This window comes from Salmo salar, chromosome ssa20 (genome assembly GCF_905237065.1).
Source record: "Salmo salar chromosome ssa20, Ssal_v3.1, whole genome shotgun sequence".
NCBI lineage: Eukaryota > Metazoa > Chordata > Actinopteri > Salmoniformes > Salmonidae > Salmo > Salmo salar.
The window spans coordinates 28,701,742-28,709,973 of record NC_059461.1 but is presented as its reverse complement, the minus strand read 5'-3'; positions in this window follow the sequence as shown (position 1 = coordinate 28,709,973).

Sequence of the window (8,232 nt, the reverse complement as noted above, 5' to 3'; positions counted from 1 at the left end):
CTTATAGCCTGTGTTTTGTCCCGTTTCAACAGAAGTAATTTGATGATGTACCATTAGCTAGTGCTAGCCAAAATTTGGCTAACGTTAGCTAGCTCACCAACTTTAGCTATTATTATTGCTCAATCACACTAGACCTGAATCAAACGATGAAACCAGCTGCCAAACGATTGAAGACCGATATTTTTTGTTTTTTTCAGCGCAATGTTAGTTTTTATTAGTCAGTATAGTAATGTAGTATTATCGATCTATCAGTTTACCTAGCTAATTCCCTACTTTTCGCACTGACACGGTATGAACAGCTCTACAGGCTTTACTGTCATGGTCAATACACAACACTACGCTCATTATGTCTTAGCAGGATCAGATGGTGACAGGTGTCCTTGCAGGGTCAGACAGCCTGGGAAGACCAGTCTACGGAGCTCAGGTGAATTTTGCAGTATATTATTAGTGAATTGATACAAAGTTCCATCTTGAGTTTATGGGTAGGCTACAGTCTGGGATCTGGGAATAATGGTAATTTCATTTATTTAACCATTGATTCTATTCACGGATAATATAATGTATAAATGTACACCAAGGTAATTCTTTGTCATGCCCTATCTGAGCAAGATCAGACGGTGACAGGGGTCTCATCAAGGTCAGGCAGCCAGGGAAGACCAGTCTGTGACAGCACAGAGGTTGCCAATACAAAACGTTCTTATCTCTTTGCAGCAAACACTGGACAAGCAAGAAGCTTCAAAGATTTTAACTATTTTAAGGCAGTCTGACAAACCTCTAAAGTTGATTTCCAAACTGGGTTCATAGAGGCTTTAACAGCTGACACAAAACATGTCAAACAAAAATGCGAGGAAGACCTGGGAGACGCTATTGATAATGATGAATGGACACGGATATGTTAAAAATGCCCAGTCATGTTCACATAATCGGAGATATAAATTACTGCAGTTTAAGACCATCCATAGAACGTACTATATGCAAGTGAAACTGAATATCATGCACTCGGAAAATGTATTATTCTGCTGGAGATGTAAAGCACAAAAGGGGACATATTTGCATGTTATGGTCTTGTGAAGGCTGCCTGAATTCTGGCAAACAGTATGTTATTTTATCTCAGCATGTCCACAGATTCTCCCTTCTCCCTGTTTTTGTTTGCTTGGAAATTTTTGGAAGAACTGTGTAACCTAGCATTTATAGCGGCTAAGACATGCATTGCCATTAATTGGAAGGTTGGTTATCCTCCCACAATGTATGGACGAAATGTCAAGTTATGTACAGTATCACTAGTTTTGTTTTATTACAAGATTAAGGGTATACTATGCAACTTTCATAAGGTCTGGATGCCTTATATGGAATACTGTACGACAAAAGGAGTCTGTATCGAAAACATGCCCACGTCAGGGGAGATACCTATTTAGGCAATCCCTAGCTGCTGGGCTGCTCAGTCCTGGTACTGGGGGTCTGCTGTACTGTTGTCACTCTGGCCTTGGCCTAACACACCTGAAACAAATAATGAATGTTTCACTATGATCCTAAAGCTGGGTGGGATGTGTTGGGTTGGGGGCGTTACAGGGCCTTGGACCCCTAGGGGCAGGATGGGGTGACCCATCTATATAGTTTGCAAGTAAAAAGAGCTCTACAATACTATTAGGCCTATGATATAAATTATATGGAGGGTGTACTGTTTCTGTGTTAATGTGTAGGTGTATGTGTGTTTTCATTCAACTTTGGTTATCCAAACATTTCCCTTGAGCCCCCCAAAAAAGATAGGGAGTTGTGTTGGGGAGAGAGTTGAGTTATTGATTAGACTGGTGGGGGTCGGGCGTGCAGGTGGTTCGGGCTGGCTGGGCAGTCTGGCTGAAATTTGATATAGAGGATGTCTTAATAAATAAAAATAAAAAGTAAAGTCTTGTAAAAGTTGTTCATTTGTTAGGCTATTGGTTAAAGGTGCAACACAATATTGATTATTGAAGGACCATGGGTCATATTAGATTGTGTAGAAATACAGGAAAGGTGCTTTAGATGCCCCAAAAAATGTGAGGACCCCCAGATCCCCTGCAAAGTTATGTCCCCCCCACTTCTAAAACCAAAGTTGCACCCGATGTCTACCCACACCTACCAAAAACATCACAGCTATGCCTACCCACACATACCAAACACATCACAGCTATGCCTACCCACACCTACCAAAAACATCACAGCTATGCCTACCCACACATACCAAACACATCACAGCTATGCATACCCACACCTACCAAAAACATCACAGCTATGCCTACCTACACATACCAAACACATCACAGCTATGCCTACCCACACCTACCAAAAACATCACAGCTATGGCTACCCACACCTACCAAAAACATCACAGCTATGCCTACCCACACATACCAAACACATCACAGCTATGCCTACCCACACCTACCAAACACATCACAGCTATGCCTACCCACACCTACCAAAAACATCACAGCTATGCCTACCTACACCTACCAAACACATCACAGCTATGCCTACCCACACATAACAAAACACATCACAGCTATGCCTACCCACACATAACAAAACACATAACAGCTATGCCTACCCACACCTACCAAACACATCACAGCTATGCCTACCCACACCTACCAAACACATCACAGCTATGCCTACCCACACCTACCAAACACATCACAGCTATGCCTACCCACACCTACCAAACACATCACAGCTATGCCATCTTCTATCATCCCATCATCCTACAACCTTGCATCATTTTCTCTGTTTTAAACCCACCATGTCTTTTTATATAATCCTTCTTTGAAGACTTCTTTGAGGATGGCTGGTAGATTCACGCCCACACTTCACCAAAGTTCTTATTATTTGGAGACCCATCAATCGGGCTCCTCCAGAGTTCATGCATATTCAGCTGCTGCCGCCTGCCTGGCTGGCTCCAGGCTTCACATAGAACCCCAGCCTCCCACTCAATCAGCGGGAACAAGAAAAACACATTAATCTGATGGCCCTTAAGAGCACTCATTCACTCTCAGGACTGTTAGCAGCAAACAGCCAATATGCTGTCTCAAGGATGCATGGAGAGGACTGGAGAGGACACCTCCCATCACCATATAGCCAATAGGAAAATGTGGGTACTTGGGGTAAACCAGCTTAAAATGTCAAATGCAGCATTGATTTTCAGATACATGGAACCTCAGCCTGTAAAAGCCCATGTAAAATGTTGATATATGCATGTTGGGCTTTGCCATACATTCAAAAGTGAGCTAGCTTTGTTTTTTTCTGTCTCACATACAAACCACTCTTCTCCCTATTTACTTGGGCATACACACAACAGCATCCTCAGCAGGGACTCATGGGAATTGTCACTACAAAAGAATCTGAAGACAAAGCATTTCTTGTAGAAGGAAGGAAGTCCTAGTGAAGCCTTGATCTTTGCCCTCATTATCTGTTGGGAGGTGAGCTCTATTTTGGGCTCGGCTCGTTTGTTACCAAAACGAACACAACAACTCTTATTAAACTAAAGGGGAACGAACGAATGTACCGCAGGAGCTCACTGTTGAATCTGCATATCTGTAGAATCTGCAATCTGTAGAATCTGGTGGCAGGTAGCCGAGTGGTTAGAGCGTTGGACTAATAACCGAAAGGTTGCAAGATCAAATCCCCGAGCAGACAAGGTAAAAATCTGTTGTTCTGCCCCTGAACAAGACAGTTAACCCACTGTCATTGTAAATAAGAATTTGTTCTTAACTGACTTGCCTAGTTAGATAAATATGAATAGTTGTTATAGTTACTGTTTTAATAGGTAGAAAAGCCAAATATAAATAATGAAAAATTGCTTATTTAAAAATGCAAGATTAAAGGTGTGTAGGCCTACATGAGAACACAAGGGATCCTGGGGGATTCTTTTCAAATAAACTGAGCATAAGCTCCTGGTGTTCTGAATTCAGCCACTACCTGGCACTACAAATAGTAGAGCACCAAGTCTCAAACCAGCACCTCACCTCTCCTCCTCCACTTTGTGAACCCATGTCTCTAATTAGCACCAAGCCTTTGGTCTGGATGTTTTCTTAGCTAATTGCACTTCTCATTTCTCCAAAGGTAACTGCATCCTCAAATTGCATTCCAACCAAGGAGTTTACAATTAATTGGCCATGAAAATGAACAGTGGTTATATTAACCAGCTGAGGTAAGCAATGTACTTTGTCATTTACATGGTAATTCGTACAACATCTGCTGTATGATTCTCAAACCCAAACAATGTTTCCCATAGAAAAAAAAATGTAGAAAAAAAGTGTCACATACACCAGATAGGTGCAGTAAAATGTGTTGTTTCACAGGGTCAGACATTGTAGTACAACACCCCTGGACCATATTAGGGTTAAGTGTCTCGCTCAAGGGCACATCAACAGATTTCTCACCTTGTCGGTTCAGGTATTCGAACCAGCGACTTTTCGCAACCTCAACTGGTGTTGTACATGGAAAGAACAAGTCAGATGATGACATCAATTTACCTCCCCCTCCATGTCCAAACTGTCAGATATATTTGTTTCCAAAGGGTCAAGGGCTGAAATGTGACATCAGAACATGGATTCATCGGTCAGCGCCACATCAACAGCCTCACTCACTCTGCCAACAGAAAGTCCCTGACATTTGCTTTAGTCCAGCAAATGGTTTGCTCTTTTGAAGGACAAGAAAATAAATTGAGATGAATTGCCTTTGCCATCGGAGATTAGGGGAGCATCACAAACAAATAGGAGATAATAAAAGGAAGGCTCTTTCAATCATTTAATGTTCTTATCTTTATAGTTTAGCTACAATTGGACACATCATTGTCAACACAGACCCAAGCCTCAACATTGTAACTAACAGCATATCAATGTAGCCATACTATCTCTCAGCAAACCGTATGGCTTATCACATTGTAGATCTGAAATGCCATGATGATCCCCAGCCACAACAACCACCCCCAAATTCACATCTTAACTGACATTTGTAAATGTTTCTAAATAATGATTTAGTGAACATTAATTTAATCATTCTAAATGTATGTTTTTATAGTATTTATTTTATTATCCTTATTTTGAACATAATCATTCACCATAATGGCAAACATACAGAATGAGTGAGAGAATACACTGTAGCAATGCTGCTCTGCCTCTGTAAGTCTTTCATTTCCCATGATTGCTGATCTCGTCTTTCACAGGCACTGAACCCTGTTCGGCACACAAACACAGTGCTTCTCAAATACCTGCAGTGTTGTTGGGAATCTGAGGCCATGCTAATCAGATGGGCCGAGAGGCTGAGAAAGCGGATGTGCTCTGCTTTTCTGTCAAATGACTCTTCCCCCCCCCCTTGCCTTTAGAGCGAGTGTTTATTTCCACTGCAGAGGTCAGCCAAGGCCTGGAACCGCTTCAGTTTTCGATTCTCTCTCTGCCTGCCTATCCCTGCCTGTCTTCCCACTCTGATGAAACTTTATTGATCAGAATGGAAACGGAGAAAACAAATCCATTAGGTCTAAATTGTTTCTGAAGTATTCAAGAATACCAGTGTGCTAATTGATTTTTTCCTCCCAGATGCCGCTCCACTTTTACCAGAGGCCCATCGTTTAACAAACCTCCTCTTCCATCACACCAGACAGACCCACATACACTACTGTCCACCCTTTCCTGCCCATGAATTTACTGCCCCATTGGCTGCATAAGTCTATGGCCATTGATCTAGCAGCCCCGCCAGCAGTAATTTAGTGACTGCCATACATTTATGTCACGAAGGGGGCAGGAAGGAAGGGAATATCGATCACATTGCAGGCCTATGGTACTGACCCTGCGCACTGCTCCACTGTGAGGCTAATTAACTACCCACCTCCAAAGGCACTACAGTCAAATAGGCTCTGCTCTGACTCCCGCTCTCCTTTGCTCTCCATGCACAGATCTGTCCCTGTGGGATTCCTGCAGTGTTTTATTTTTTTATTTTTTTTTCACCTTTATTTAACCAGGTAAGCTAGTTGAGAACAAGTTCTCATTTGCAACTGCAACCTGGCCAAGATAAAGCGTAGCAATTCGACACATACAACAACAGAGTTACACATGGAATAAACAAAACATACAGTGAATAATACAGTACAACAAAAGAAAACAAAAAGTCTATATACAGTGAGTGCAAATGAGGTAAGTTAAGGCAATAAATAGGCCATGGTGGCGAAGTAATTACAATATAGCAATTAAACACTGGAATGGTAGATGTGCAGAAGATGAATGTGCAAGTAGAGATACTGGGGTGCAAAGGAGCAAGATAAATAAATAAATACAGTATGGGGATGAGGTAGGTAGGTAGATGGGCTGTTTACAGATGGGCTATGTACAGGTGCAGTGATCTGTGAGCTGCTCTGACAACTGGTGCTTAAAGCTAGTGAGGGAGATATGAGTCTCCAGCTTCAGAGATTTTTGCAGTAGGTTCCAGTCATTGGCAGCAGAGAACTGGAAGGAAAGGCAGCCAAAGGAGGAAATTGGCTTTGGGGGTGACCAGTGAGATATACCTGCTGGAGCGCATGCTACGTGTGGGTGCTGCTATGGTGACCAGTGAGCTGAGATAAGGCGGGGCTTTACCTAGCAAAGACTTGTAGATAACCTGTAGCCAGTGGGTTTGGCGACGAGTATGAAGCGAGGGCCAACCAACGAGAGCGTACAGGTCGCAATGGTGGGTAGTGTATGGGGATTTGGTGACAAAAACGGATGGCACTGTGATAGACTGCATCCAGTTTGTTGAGTAGAGTGTTGGAGGCTATTTTATAGATGACATCACCGAAGTCGAGGATCGGTAGGATGGTCAGTTTTACGAGGGTATGTTTGGCAGCATGAGTGAAGGATGCTTTGTTGCGATATAGGAAGCCAATTCTAGATTTAATTTTGGATTGGAGATGCTTAATGTGAGTCTGGAAGGAGAGCTTACAGTCTAACCAGACACCCAGGTATTTGTAGTTGTCCACGTATTCTAAGTCAGAGCCGTCCAGAGTAGTGATGCTGGATGGGCGAGCAGGTGCGGGCAGTGATTGATTGAATAGCATGCATTTAGTTTTACCTGCGTTTAAGAGCAGTTGGAGGCCACGGAAGGAGAGTTGTATGGCATTGAAGCTCATCTGGAGGTTAGTTATCACAGTGTCCAAAGAGGGGCCAGAAGTATACAGAATGGTGTCGTCTGCGTGGAGGTGGATCAGAGAATCACCAGCAGCAAGAGCAACATCATTGATGTATACAGAGAAGAGAGTCGGCCCGAGAATTTAACCCTGTGGCACACCCATAGAGATTGCAAGAGGTCCGGACAACAGGCCCACCGATTTGACACACTGAACTCTATCAGAGAAGTAGTTGGTAAACCAGGCGAGGCAATCATTTGAGAAACCAAGGCTGTCGAGTCTGCCAATAAGAATGTGGTGATTGACAGAGTCGAAAGCCTTGGCCAGGTTGATGAATACGGCTGCACAGTAATGTCTCTTATCGATGGCGGTTATGATGTCGTTTAGGACCTTGAGCGTGGCTGAGGTGCACCCATGACCAGCTCTGAAACCAGATTGCATAGCGGAGAAGGTACGGTGGGATTCGAAATGGTCGCTAATCTGTTTGTTAACTTGGCTTTCGAAGACCTTAGAAAGACCGGGTAGGATAGATATAGGTCTGTAGCAGTTTGGGTCTAGAGTGTCACCCCCTTTGAAGAGGGGGATGACCGCGGCAGCTTTCCAATCTTTGGGAATCTCAGACGATACGGAAGAGAGGTTGAACAGGCTAGTAATAGGGGTTGCAACAATTTTGGCTGATCATTTTAGAAAGAGAGGGTCCAGATTGTCTAGCCCGGCTGATTTGTATGGGTCCAGATTTTGCAGCTCTTTCAGAACATCAGCTATCTGGATTTGGGTGAAGGAGAAATGGTGGTGGGTTGCTGTGGAGGGTGCCGGGCAGTTGACCGGGGTAGGGGTAGCCAGGTGGAAAGCATGGCCAGCCGTAGAGAAATGCTTATTGAAATTCTCAGTTATAGTGGATTTATCGGTGGTAACAGTGTTTCCTAGCCTCAGAGCAGTGGGCAGCTGGGAGGAGGTGCTCTTATTCTCCATGGACTTTACAGTATCCCAAAACTTTTTTGAGTTAGTACTACAGGATGCAAATTTCTGTTTGAAAAAGCTAGCCCTAGCTTTTCTAACTGCCTGTGTATATTTGTTCCTAACTTCCCTGAAAAGTTGCATAT